We start from the raw sequence: 14,664 nt of genomic DNA on the forward strand, positions 1-14,664 counted from the left end.
CCGACAGCTCGGTAAAAATGGTGCTTGGCGGTTTTAACTGCCGCTTCCCACAGACCACCGAAATGCGGAGATCGAGGAGGAATAAAATGCCATTCGATGGACTCCATAGAGCACAACTCCAGCAGTGCCCGTTGATGCTCTTCACTTAGAAATAATCGGCGCAGCTCCTTTAGCTCGTTTTTGGCTCCAACAAAGTTGGTTGCGTTGTCAGACCAAATATGTTGAGGACTTCGGCGGGTGCATATAAAACGCTTCAAAGCCTGCAAAAAAGACATTGTGGACAGATCCCTTACAAGCTCCAGGTGGACGGCTTTGGTAGCAAAACAAATGAAAATGCTAATGTAACATTTTACTGGAGCCTTATTACGCACTTCCGGCTTATAATAGAACGGTCCACAAAAATCCACACCAGTGACTCCGAAGACCTGGGAGCCGCTAACTCTTTCCTCCGGAAGATCAGCCATAATGGGCTGCAACAGCCGAGGCTTAGTCTGGAAGCATCGGATGCATTTGTGTAATGCCTTCGTCACGGTTTTTCTCCCCCCAATTGGCCAATATTGGAACCGAATAATTGCCAACAGTGCGCGAGGTCCCGTATGTAAATTTCGCTCATGGAAGTCAACAATTATAGCCTCCGTAACTGGATGGCTTCTTGGAAGTATAATTGGATGCTGACTATCAAAATCCAACGACGAATTTTTTAGCCGACCGTCTACGCGCAACAGTCCAAATTTGTCCAAGAAGGGAGAGGATGAGGCAAGGGCACTGGATACCGCTATGTCCTTTCCATTTTGAAGAGCCTTTATTTCCTCCCAAAAATGCACACGTTGCACTAGCCGCAATAACAGCTGTGTTCCAGATTTTATATCGCTAGCCGTAACACCGTTGTGGTGAATTCGTTGAGAAAACTTGAATACGTAAGCGAATACCCTCTGCAGTGCTGGAAACGAATTAGCGTACTTAGAAACCGCTGTTATATCCACGTACGGAGACTGAATGAGCAGGACCCTTGCACGTAACTCCAGGGTTGATCTCTTAGATGGGACCGCGGTTGGCCACGCCTCTTGGGATCCAACGAGAAATGGAGGACCATGAGACCACAGCTTGTTCTCAACCAAATACCATCATCAAACTTTAGGAAAGACTCCCGATCTTCTTCAGGCACCTTATCCAGAACGTCAGCAACATTGGAGCACCACTTCCTTAACCGAAAATGGCCTTTGGCAAGGATCGCGGATGTTTGCTGCATTATGCTAATAGCTTCATCTATAGAGTCGCCTCCGGAAAGCAGATCATCCACATAAAAGTCGCGACGCAGAATTTCGGCCCCCTTTGGAAACATTATTTGCTCATCATCTGCCAACTGATGCATTGTCCGAACTGCTAAAAATAAGGCAGGCTTCGTTCCGTATGTGACCGTGTCCAGCTTAAAAACCTGTAACTCATCCTGGGTGGAATCCCGCCAAAGAATACACTGAAGATAGCTGTCCTCAGGAAAAACCCTGACGCAACGATACATTTTACAAATATCTCCAGTAATGGCCACCCGATGGCATCGGAACCTTAACAGAATATGCAGTAACTTTGGCTGAATAACTGGGCCAGACATCAACACGTCATTCAATGAATATCCAGAAGTTGTGACAGCAGATCCATCAAAGACAATCCTGAGCTTGGTTGTTGAACTGTCCTCCTTTAAAACACAATGGTGTGGAAGAAAGACTTGACCAGTGACGCTCGCATCAGAAGGGACTGGAGACATGTGACCCAACTCCAGATACTCCTTTATGAAGGCAGCATATTGCTCCTTTAATTGAGGACGGCGACAGGGCTTTCTTTCGAGGGAAAGAAATCGTCGAACGGCTTGGGGGTACGACTCTCCCAGCAGCTTAGAACCGCAATCTAGCTCTTCCTTCGTCCGCTTCACAATAGGCTCGGAGCAGTCTTCGATTTCCCAAAACCGGCGGAGCAAAGAATCCAGCTGATCATTCAGCATTGTTGCATTCCCCCCCCCCCCCCCCCCCCGTTGGGGCCTGTCATCCAACTCCATCCGTAAGGGGAAAGGCACTGCATAATCCGTCCCGCTAGAAGTCGTCCATCGAAGACGGGGATGAGCTCCATAGTTCTGGCCAGTGGTCACATCCAAAACCTCCAACGTCCTGCATCGTCGCTACGAGCTCCGAAACAGTCCATCGAAGGTCACTGCTGATCTGCAAAATGTCCAAATCCTCAAGCTCCCCGTGGATGGCCTTGAAGTCGCTGAACATGGTGGCTATCTGACCATGTCGCACGTGTAGCATGGCATCATCCACCTTGGAAATAGGCTGAAGAGCTCCTTGGATCCTCTGTAAGTCCTGGAGAATACCCAGGGCCTTGCACTTTAAAATTGACGGCCACTCCGGGTTGGAGTGGGTGCTCCTGTGACGGCGCCGCTGGAGCTCATGATTTATTATATTGAGTTCCGAACAACCGAAATAAATTTTATTCAGGCCGCGAGCCTTTTATTTTTATTTTTTTTTTTGAAATTAGGATTTATGAACAATATTTGAAATCCAATTTAGGATGCGAGCGCAATAAGAAGACGAACGAGAGTGGCGCCAACCTTGCAGAATAGGCTGAGCGGATGCTCGCTAACTATAAACGCCGAAGTAGCAAAGCCGAGCAGCCGAAAGAGAGTCGGCTTGCGACCAGCAAAACATCGGGGGAATGTCGGGTCAAGCAGCAGCACGGCGTTTTATGTTTATGTTTAAATAATGTTTAAAAAATGTTTATGTAATGCATAGTGTAATGATTAGTGTAATGTTTATTTAGTAGGCTTAAGTTTGTACAAAGGCTTTGTTGATCGCAAGCCGACTCTCTCTCGGACGCTCGATTCAACAAGCTTTCCATAGAGAGTTTTAGCTCGGCAATGTCTAGGTCGGGACGCCCTCTCCACTTTCGAGAGCTTTAGCTCGAGGTGACTTGTCGGGCCGCCCTCTCTCTGTATTTACTTGAGTCCCTGCATGCACCATAAGCTGGTCTATCTGCGGATCATCCGGCTTCATCTGCATGCAGGAATAAACATTTGTAACGTCCAAAATTAATTAAATTCGTCTTTTATTTACGGCATTGAAAACGCTCAATGAACAAATATTGGTGACCCCGACGTGATGTAGTTAATATAATTAACAATTTAAAAAACTATTGACCCGCGAAAAAACATTTAAAAACATATATACATACAATGTTTGGTCATTGAGAGTTTTCAATGCCGTAAATAAAAAATCAGAATTTAATTAGGTTCAACGTTATAACTTTATTCAGGCCGCATATGAAATTAGGATTTATGAAGATTTATAGAAAATATAGGAAATCCAATTTAGGATGCGAGCGCAGTAAGGAGATGAACGAGAGTGGCGCCAACCTTGCAGAATAGGTTGAGCGGATGCTCGCTAAATATAAACGCCGAAGCAGCAAAGCCGAGCGGCCGAAAGAGAGTCGGCTTGCGACCAGCAAAACATCAGTTACTAATTAATTGTTGTGTTTAAATTAGTTGCTTGCTGCTTGACCCGACAGCAACTTCTTATAGTTCTTCTAATTTCTTATAAGACCGGTTCTTAGATGAAGATGAGATTAGAAGATGTTTTATTTTTCGAAAACTAGAATCCGTAGAAAATCACAATCTCTTACTCTAAAACTGGCTTCACTGGTTTTTTAGTTATACGTTTTTGATTATTTGTGAATTTAGGCTTTTCTTTAAATTGTTGAAGTCTATTATAAAAAAATAGAAACATATCAGAAAAAATATGTTTGAAAATATTTAATAAACATTTCAATTTTTCCAAAATGTTCTGTTAGGGAAACAAACAGACAAACCCACAAACAGATGGACAAAGTAAACAAATTTTAACAAACAAAGTAAACAAAATAAACAAACAACAAAACAAAAATTAAAACAGGTGTGAAGAAGAAAAATTCAGGTTCTTATATAACTTTTGAACGGATTCAGATCGGGCTGATTAAAGTGTCAATCGACGCATATTCAAAATAAGAATGTTGTTTAAGATTTTCAGGTATTTTTTTTTAGGAGACTCCATTGTCCTCTCTAGCTTAAATTTAGTGAACAAAAATCCTTTTACTTACGCCAATTTCTCTAAATTGATAGACTTTTGGAACATTTTTTAACAAAAATGATCTGATTTTCAATACCTTTCAATTGTAATATCATACGTTCAGATCAAACGATCAAAGTTTTTGGATAAGGAAAAAACGGAAAGTGAACTCCACCTACCCCAAAAAAGGCGAATTCTAACCTTATTACTTTATGCAAATGCATTAGCCGCCAAGCACTGGGAATCGGCTTTTCTCTTATAGCGCCGCTCAGACCACCGCCGTCGACCCCCGCTCCGCTCCTCTTCATAAATGTTCCATGCATTCCCTGAAAAGGGAATCCATCTCTAACCACTTTGAGAGGCGCTCAGCTGTTCAAACACGTCCATTTCGGAGGCGAAGAAGAATTTTTTAAATTTAAAGAGGACCTTGCCGAGAGGACCTTTAGCCATATTTCGTATGCGGAGCTCGACATGGCAGAGGTGGACGCCTGGTAGTTCCGGACGGTAGAGAAACTCCACTTTGTGATCAGGATGCGCATGAATCTCCCGGATGACCATCACCTTCGATCTGATGGACTTTGGAAATCTGATCCGAATCCCAGAATGGAGGTAGAGGGTTAAAACCAAAGGAGGTTAAAAAAAAGTTATAACAAAAAAAAAAGTTAAAAAAGTTAAAAAAAATAAAATAATTTTTTCTTATAAAATCTTAAAAAGAGAAAATTTTCCCTTAAATGAAAGATTTTTATTTTCTCGATCCCCCTAACCAGTCATAACCTGATGCTGGTTTGTTCTGTCTATTTTTGTGTTTGCCCGTGGATGTCAGGCTCTGAGTTCGAAGTCAAAGTCTGAAGAAGATCGAGAGCTTGGTATGTTTCTGATATTCGTCAGAGTAACTCCGTTAAATAAATCCAACTATTATTTTGTAACGCAAACTTCGCAAACTAGGGTCTCAGTTTTAAAGCTATCGACCAAAGCCATGAATCTACACACCCTTGTAACGAACAGTTAACCTTAGGAGGTGGCATCCCTGGACCATCGGATGAGAAAAGGGGTTGCACGGTTGCCGGCCAGATCTCGTCGGCTAATGGGTGGATCTGGTAAGGACCGTCTCTCTCTCCCTGATGCTTGCCTCGAAGATCATAAATTATATCGATGATAGAATGCGTGCACAACCTTACAAATTGCGAAAGCCAAACAGATCTTATTTGGACACATCATGGTCCCCGAGACCGCAAAAGGTGGGGGAGGGCACCGGCAAGGCGGTGGCGAATCAAGCGAGGCGAATTATTTTTCTTTTTACTTTATTATAAAATTCAAGTTTATTAAATTAAAGTGTTACTTAAATGTCTATTAAAACTCCATCCCTACTTCCCTTCTTTTGCTAACAATTCAATTTTCTCTGTTGACTTATACTAGTATATTAACTAATAAGTTTCTATGATTAACAAATAAAAATGAGGACTTAAAACAGTGGTGCGTGTGCGCCAAATTCTAATGGAATAGCTCTTAAAGCTACCTTAAATTAGAAAATTATCGCATGTTACTTCACATACTTATTTTTATTTTTTTCTGAGCTTCAAATGAAATTTACATCCCACGCTTATTTACACTGCTCCTTACAAAGGTTAGCGCATGCAGAAACGCGACGTATCTGGGCAATTCTTTTCAATAGGTTCTGTCGACTTTATACACGGGCTACCATTACAAAATCCAGGTTTGGCGACGCTTTTATTTTTTTTATTGATCGGTTTTTTGCTGTAAAGGCTCGTCCAAGGTCTCAAGGTGAGGGCAATCGTTCACTTGGTGGACCTCCTTCGGCCGGGAATCGGACGACACGGTAGTTTAATGACCGGACTAATCCGTGTCGCTTCAATTGGCTTCGTATAAAATTACTAGGATTTACTCACCCCTTCCATCCGCGACGAGCTGATTGAAGCGCTTCCACTTGCTCGAGCCTGGAAAGGAATAATATTCCGGAAAAGCTTTCGCCAACCCGTTCACAAAACAAAATGTTTACTAAGCCAGCCAATAGATGCCTTTATTTAGAACGGAACCCTCCGCTCGCCAACTCCACACGTTCCTACGGGGCACCAGGAGGCCACCAGATAGTCTTTTCAGCTCTCGCCTCTCCGACGACTGCTCTAACCAGGCTGTCTAGACGGAACTCTAGGCCTCTCGCCGATTCCTCGCGGCCACGCCTCGTGGGCGGTCTTGCGCCGCGAACCATCCCAATTTAAGCCATGGACTGATCCTATACGTTATACGTTTTTGATTATTTGTGAATTTAGGCTTTTCTTTAAATTGTTGAAGTCTATTATAAAAAATAGAAACATATCAGAAAAAATATGTTTGAAAATATTTAATAAACATTTCAATTTTTCCAAAATGTTCTGTTAGGGAAACAAACAGACAAACCCACAAACAGATGGACAAAGTAAACAAATTTTAACAAACAAAGTAAACAAAATAAACAAACAACAAAACAAAAATTAAAACAGGTGTGAAGAAGAAAAATTCAGGTTCTTATATAACTTTTGAACGGATTCAGATCGGGCTGATTAAAGTGTCAATCGACGCATATTCAAAATAAGAATGTTGTTTAAGATTTTCAGGTATTTTTTTTTTAGGAGACTCCATTGTCCTCTCTAGCTTAAATTTAGTGAACAAAAATCCTTTTACTTACGCCAATTTCTCTAAATTGATAGACTTTTGGAACATTTTTTAACAAAAATGATCTGATTTTCAATACCTTTCAATTGTTATATCATACGTTCAGATCAAACGATCAAAGTTTTTGGATAAGGAAAAAACGGAAAGTGAACTCCACCTACCCCAAAAAAGGCGAATTCTAACCTTATTACTTTATGCAAATGCATTAGCCGCCAAGCACTGGGAATCGGCTTTTCTCTTATAGCGCCGCTCAGACCACCGCCGTCGACCCCCGCTCCGCTCCTCTTCATAAATGTTCCATGCATTCCCTGAAAAGGGAATCCATCTCTAACCACTTTGAGAGGCGCTCAGCTGTTCAAACACGTCCATTTCGGAGGCGAAGAAGAATTTTTTAAATTTAAAGAGGACCTTGCCGAGAGGACCTTTAGCCATCTTTCGTATGCGGAGCTCGACATGGCAGAGGTGGACGCCTGGTAGTTCCGGACGGTAGAGAAACTCCACTTTGTGATCAGGATGCGCATGAATCTCCCGGATGACCATCACCTTCGATCTGATGGACTTTGGAAATCTGATCCGAATCCCAGAATGGAGGTAGAGGGTTAAAACCAAAGGAGGTTAAAAAAAAGTTATAACAAAAAAAAAAAGTTAAAAAAGTTAAAAAAAATAAAATAATTTTTTCTTATAAAATCTTAAAAAGAGAAAATTTTCCCTTAAATGAAAGATTTTTATTTTCTCGATCCCCCTAACCAGTCATAACCTGATGCTGGTTTGTTCTGTCTATTTTTGTGTTTGCCCGTGGATGTCAGGCTCTGAGTTCGAAGTCAAAGTCAGAAGAAGATCGAGAGCTTGGTATGTTTCTGATATTCGTCAGAGTAACTCCGTTAAATAAATCCAACTATTATTTTGTAACGCAAACTTCGCAAACTAGGGTCTCAGTTTTAAAGCTATCGACCAAAGCCATGAATCTACACACCCTTGTAACGAACAGTTAACCTTAGGAGGTGGCATCCCTGGACCATCGGATGAGAAAAGGGGTTGCACGGTTGCCGGCCAGATCTCGTCGGCTAATGGGTGGATCTGGTAAGGACCGTCTCTCTCTCCCTGATGCTTGCCTCGAAGATCATAAATTATATCGATGATAGAATGCGTGCACAACCTTACAAATTGCGAAAGCCAAACAGATCTTATTTGGACACATCATGGTCCCCGAGACCGCAAAAGGTGGGGGAGGGCACCGGCAAGGCGGTGGCGAATCAAGCGAGGCGAATTATTTTTCTTTTTACTTTATTATAAAATTCAAGTTTATTAAATTAAAGTGTTACTTAAATGTCTATTAAAACTCCATCCCTACTTCCCTTCTTTTGCTAACAATTCAATTTTCTCTGTTGACTTATACTAGTATATTAACTAATAAGTTTCTATGATTAACAAATAAAAATGAGGACTTAAAAAAGTGGTGCGTGTGCGCCAAATTCTAATGGAATAGCTCTTAAAGCTACCTTAAATTAGAAAATTATCGCATGTTACTTCACATACTTATTTTTATTTTTTTCTGAGCTTCAAATGAAATTTACATCCCACGCTTATTTACACTGCTCCTTACAAAGGCTAGCGCATGCAGAAACGCGACGTATCTGGGGAATTCTTTTCAATAGGTTCTGTCGACTTTATACACGGGCTACCATTACAAAATCCAGTTTTGGCGACGCTTTTATTTTTTTTATTGATCGGTTTTTTGCTGTAAAGGCTCGTCCACGGTCTCAAGGTGAGGGCAATCGTTCACTTGGTGGACCTCCTTCGGCCGGGAATCGGACGACACGGTAGTTTAATGACCGGACTAATCCGTGTCGCTTCAATTGGCTTCGTATAAAATTACTAGGATTTACTCACCCCTTCCATCCGCGACGAGCTGATTGAAGCGCTTCCACTTGCTCGAGCCTGGAAAGGAATAATATTCCGGAAAAGCTTTCGCCAACCCGTTCACAAAACAAAATGTTTACTAAGCCAGCCAATAGATGCCTTTATTTAGAACGGAACCCTCCGCTCGCCAACTCCACACGTTCCTACGGGGCACCAGGAGGCCACCAGATAGTCTTTTCAGCTCTCGCCTCTCCGACGACTGCTCTAACCAGGCTGTCTAGACGGAACTCTAGGCCTCTCGCCGATTCCTCGCGGCCACGCCTCGTGGGCGGTCTTGCGCCGCGAACCATCCCAATTTAAGCCATGGACTGATCCGCTGGGAACCCCGCCCGACTCCAGCCCGACCAAAGGCCTGCACGCCTTGCACCAGGCCCTCCGATCTGGAGATTCAAAAAAATTTATATCAGGCACGCTCGATCCTGACCTAACCTAACACACTCACCGCCTCTGCGACTTGGAAAAACTTTGGAGCTTAAGATCTCCGGCTTTAACCAAGTTTCTGTAAAGCCTATAATATGGGATGCAAAGGAAGAACTATCAGAATATAGTTTAGGGAGTTTGCTACGGAGCCCCCTAGTTTTTGATAAGTAAGTGTTAGTGACGATACTAGTTTTTTAGGTTAATCGAGAAAGAAGATGTGGAAGGTTTGTCAGTGGTTCCGATATTGGGAAGTCTCACTCCCACTGGTTTTATAACTTTTTTCTTTACGGAACTAGGCTGATGTTCTTGGACGAAAAGATTCTCTGGCCAAAAACTGGAAGAACAAATCGTCTTGAACATCAGCGCGGGCACACCAATCTTGAAAGAAGACGTGCGCCGTTTATAATTATATTTAAATTTAGTTATGTCCTCCACCTTTATATCGGCTTTTGTTTTGGCTTTGATATAAGCCGAGATATCAATCTGTGAAGTATCAGGGGCAAGCCGAGAAACAAATATATGTTTCGATGGAGGAATCACCTGTAAGGGTTTTGGTGTCGCAGGTACGAGAACTGAAGCACCAGTTGGTGCCGGTGGTCCGGACTTTGGAATACCCTTTTGGGTGACCCTGACGGGGGTTTCATTTACAGGGGTTTCATTTACATGTCCCACAGGGGACATTTGCTTAGACAATTGCTCATTTTCCTTGAAAAATTCGGACGGTGAATTGATCTCAGTTCTAGCCCTTGGGGTGGCCAAAGATATGAGCGGCTGCGTTATTGACGGCTCACAAACAGCGGATTTCTTATGCTAAGGAGACTCCGTTAGTAGCTGAAGGCTGCTAAATTGAGTGTCAAGCGCACGGAGTTGGTCATTGACTTTACGAAAACCAGTGATCAACTCTTTTAATCCATTTTGATCTGTCTCATGAACGACCTCATTTCGCCTTGAACAGCACGACAATTTTCACAACAATAGTGTATACCAGACCTACGGGAAATGGCATCCGAAACTAAGGCAGTGAACCCGGCACACTTGGCGTGTACTACGTTTTCACATAGCCAGCAATGGATGGTAGGCTGGGATGTGGAAATTGTCTTGTTACAAGACTTTATAGCGCAGACAATTTTAAATTCCATTTTTTTAATAAATAAAACAAAATTAATATATAAAAAGTTAAAAAACACTATACGTTGAACCACTGTGCCAAATAGGAAGCCGAAGCGGGAGCTTTGGAGAGTGGAAAAGAAAAATGCAGAAATAGAGATAAGACGGGGAAGAAGCAGAGCTGAGCTATGCTTGGAATTGAAATTATTCAAATTATTAATTCGACTCCATTCACAAATGAGTAAACACCGGTTTACCAATATTTATCATAAACGCAGTGCGCACTAAAAAAACACGACCGTTCGCTTCAGAGAAAGAGAGGGAAGTGAAGAGAGGAAGATAAGAGAAAGAGAGGCTTCCAATATTATTTTGAAGATCTTTGTCTTGTTTTAAAGGTTTCTATTTACTACTATTCATTTATTTCATTTACAACTATTTAGTAAAACGGAAGCCACTTGATATCAGTTAAAGAAAATGACACGCAAAACTGTAAGAGAAGTCAGATGTTATAGATTTGCACTCTACTTATTTTTTTTAACAAATTTTTTTATTAATGATTTTTTAATAATGAGTCCACATCCCCTTGGACTTTACCAACTCTTCTATGCGATTAGGCATACTTTGGGTATACCGTTGTACCATTTCCGGAGGAAAAGCATTCCATACGTCCCATGTCCCTATTGTAAATAAACAAACTTTATCTTTTTATACCCTTGCAGAGGGTATTATAATTTTGTCCAAAAGTGTGCAACGCAGTGAAGGAGACATCTCCGACCCTATAAAGTATATATATTCTTGATCAGGATCACCTCTTGAGTTGATATGAGCATGTCCGTCTGTCCGTCTGTCTGTCCGTCTGTCTGTCTGTTTCTACGCGAACTAGTCTCTCAGTTTTGAAGCTATCGTCTTGAAACTTTGCACACACCCTTCTTTTCTTTGCACGCAGTATATAAGTCGGAACGGCCCGGATCGGCCGACCATATCCTATAGCTGCCATATAACTGATTGATCGGAAATGGTACAACTTTGGTGTTTTTGAAGATAGAAAGCCGATTAGGATCGGCCGACTATATCCTATAGCTGCCATATAACTGAACGATCGGAAATGGTATTTGGTAGAAATATAAACTTTTGTGTTTTTGAAGATAGAAGCTTGGGACATTTTTTTAGATTTTTTATTTTAGTTAATTGGTTTTATTATGATGTAATCATAAGGATCGGTCAACTATATCCGATGTTTGCGATATATATCCGGTTTTAACTGCAAGGGTATATCAACTTCGGCTCCGCCCGAAGTAAGCTTTCCTTTCTTGTTTTTTTTTTTGTTTCATTAATGTCGAAACCTCAAACTTATTTTTTAAAATTTTTCTTATTGTATTTCCTTGAGTTCCTTGAATATAAACCAGTATTTTAAATATTTAAGTATTTATTATAATAGTATTTAAAATATATTAATGCTCTCTGTTTGAAAAAAATGTATAAAAACCAAAATGTCCTACGGAAAAGATTAAGTCTAAACTTTCGTTTTTTTTCGACAATTGTATAAATTCTTTATTCAATTATACAATTCACATATGTATATACAATTTCACATATACAAATATGTGAAAAGTAAAAAATGTATTTAACAATTGTAAATATTATTAGCAAACTTATCTATGCGACATTTGGCAAATATTGGCAAATGTGGCTGGCCTTTTTTATAATTTATAATGTAATTTATGTAGGATTGGCAGTCCTATTTTATAATCGATAAGTTGTTAAGTTCCGTCACACTTTTCTTTAGTGTTGAAAAGCATGAAAAAATGAGAACGAGTAGAGATTGAGCATCAGCAGAGTAGAGCTGGGATACTATCGATGGTCGCGCCATTCGATAGTTTCGATAGTATAGTCATATTTACTTCGATAGTTTCGATAGTATAGTCATATTTACTTCATTTTTTCCCATACATAGGGTTTTTGATTTTTAAGCTATATACATAATAAAAAAGAGAAAATAAAGATCAAAATTATTCTATCTTATCAATAAGATAAATAATAAGGTAGCTTCAACAGAGATGAAGAGATTTTCATGAGAGATACAAAATTCAGGTCATTTTTGATATAAAATTAAAAAAAAAAAAAAAATTCTTTTATCCAGGAATTTTTCCGCAAAAATAACAAAATGTCCAAATTATTCGCCTTAAGCGAAGCTCTGCGGTTATTCATAACGAGTCCAGCCTTGTTGAACATACGTTCTGACTCAGTCAAGGTTGCGAGAACACATACAAATTTGGGCACTACCAAAACTACCTATCAAATTTGGGCACATTTCCGCAACCAAACCTCGTGTTTTATTGAAATTTCAGTGATGTGAAAAATGCCCAGCACCATCGATAGTGTCAAAAAACTATCGATGATGGTTCAGAAAAGAAAAAATTCGATATATCGATAGTATCCCAGCTCTGCTGAGCAGAGGAAGGTCGCGTGTATCTCAGTATATTGAAAATGTTAAACTAAGAAAACTAAACTGTATCAAAAACTATATTCATCGAAGAATAAATAGTGTCTAATACTTAAATGAAGTCAACGGATGCCTTTCTCTACATTTATAATGCCATCTTTTATTGTGAAGATGGCACCACCTAGTCAAAAATGGCGGTTTTCTACTTGTATACCTAATATAATAATAATTTCTTAATAATTAATAATAATTTCTTCATGGTATCTTTTTCATTATTATAAGCAAATTTTATTAGCTTGTATTTCGGTTTCCTAAATTTATAAATAAATTTATGACCCACTTAGAAATATCAACTCTCTATTTCTTCTATTTGAAAACAAATATAATTTTGGTCAGCTTGAAAAGTTATGTTTAACAAAAAAAGAAAGCTAAGTTCGGGCGGAGCCGAAGTTGATTTACCCTTGCAGTTCAAACCGGATATATATCGCACTTATGTAGTTGGCCAAATATCATAATTAAACCAATTTATTACAATACAACATTTTAAAAAAAGTCCTAAGCTTCTATATTAAAAAATACCAAAGTTGGTATTTTTATCAACTACCATTTCCAATCGTTCAGTTATATGTTCGGATCTTTTGTTGGTTTAGTTCGGATCAACACCAAAAATCTGCACAAAGTTCCAACTTTCTATCTCTTAAAACACTAAAGTTAAGTTTTATCTCTTAAAACACTAAAGTATAGTTACATTTTCGATCAATCAGTTATGTGGCAGATATGGGATATAGTCGGCCAAGATCGGCTGTTTCGACTTACATATGTATATACTGCGTGCAAAAGAAAGAATAAATGCATACATATTACATGCTATGTATGTATATATGTATATAAATGTATCTCTTTTCTATCCATGGCCTAAATTTTAAACGTTAAACATTGATTTTATAAGCTTTATTGAAATTAAAATTAACCTTTACAAAGCACAAAGCTTGAAAAAGCTTTTCAATTTTAAATTCAAACTTTAATTTTTTATATGCATATTAATTTTTTTGAGAATTGGTGGTTGAAAATTTCAACAGTTTCAATTTGTTTACTGTTAATAACAGTACTGTTCACGAATATTTTTGCATTTTCCAAAACAAAACGCAGAGGGTTGAAAAATGACCCTCGGAGAGCTTTTCCCTGCGTTTTGTTGGAAAACGCAAAAATATTCTTTAACAGTAACAGTCTTTTACCAGTAACAGCCATGTTGGGGGAAAACTTTCAACAAAACATGAAATTGATTTTCCGAAATTTCAAACAGTTTACCGATTAGTCTGTTCATAGCTGTAAGCGTCACCGAACCCTTGCTGAAATTAAATTTTAAAAAAATATAAATATGTGCAAAATAAAGCTAATTCTTAATATAAACCTAATAAAAATAAGATAATTTATTACTATGTAAAAAATTGCAAAGCATGATAAGGTAAAAAAATAAAATTATCTATTAGTTTTAACATTTCTTTGTTCAGCTGGCGCGTTTGTCACTTGGCGTCGTCGTGTCTGGTCTGTCTGGTATTGATATTTTCATCCCCAACTAAAATTGCATTGCTCATTGGTTGGTAAAGCCAGAAAAAAAAATACGCATATAAGTTCCAAAGAACGACAATTAAATTAACTACTAATATTATAAACTTCAATCATTTGAAAAAAAATTAAATTATCTTTACCATAGATAGACTCTGCTGGACTCACTCACCACTTTTAAAAAATTAGGTTTCATACGAAAAAATTTGTTTACAAGGCTGCTTTTAATTTTGTTTTATTTCGGGTGAGTGATTTGAACAAGTTATTTCCACGTTTGACACTCACAAACACAAAATATGGTCCACAATTTTCATGAAATAGTTTTTGGCCGGAAAAGGTGCGTAAGCAAAGACTTCAGTACTATACGGCCCAGAGTGGCCTGAAGTTAAGGGGTCCCATTCCTCGGTAGTCGTGAAAGTCCCGGGAGTTCTAATAAATGCCATTTCG

At 39.3% G+C, this 14,664-nt stretch overlaps 1 protein-coding gene across 4 annotated transcripts in view; it reads left to right on the top strand.

Moving 5' to 3' along the window:
* The window catches only part of Actbeta (inhibin subunit beta), a 204,898-nt gene that overhangs the window by 43,425 nt on the left and 146,809 nt on the right, over positions 1–14,664 (top strand). For 2 of the 4 annotated variants that reach the window (XM_043213468.2, XM_070282366.1), the window contains exon 1: positions 13,948–14,116. The exons of 1 other annotated variant lie outside the window; for it this stretch is intronic. The gene's annotated coding sequence lies outside the window, so the exon portion shown is untranslated. Of the gene's footprint in view, positions 1–13,947; positions 14,117–14,161; positions 14,462–14,664 lie in introns of those variants that run through there. One more of the 4 variants, XM_070282365.1, reaches the window with a different exon arrangement.

Source organism: Drosophila bipectinata, chromosome 4, assembly GCF_030179905.1.
Source record: "Drosophila bipectinata strain 14024-0381.07 chromosome 4, DbipHiC1v2, whole genome shotgun sequence".
NCBI classification, from domain to species: domain Eukaryota; kingdom Metazoa; phylum Arthropoda; class Insecta; order Diptera; family Drosophilidae; genus Drosophila; species Drosophila bipectinata.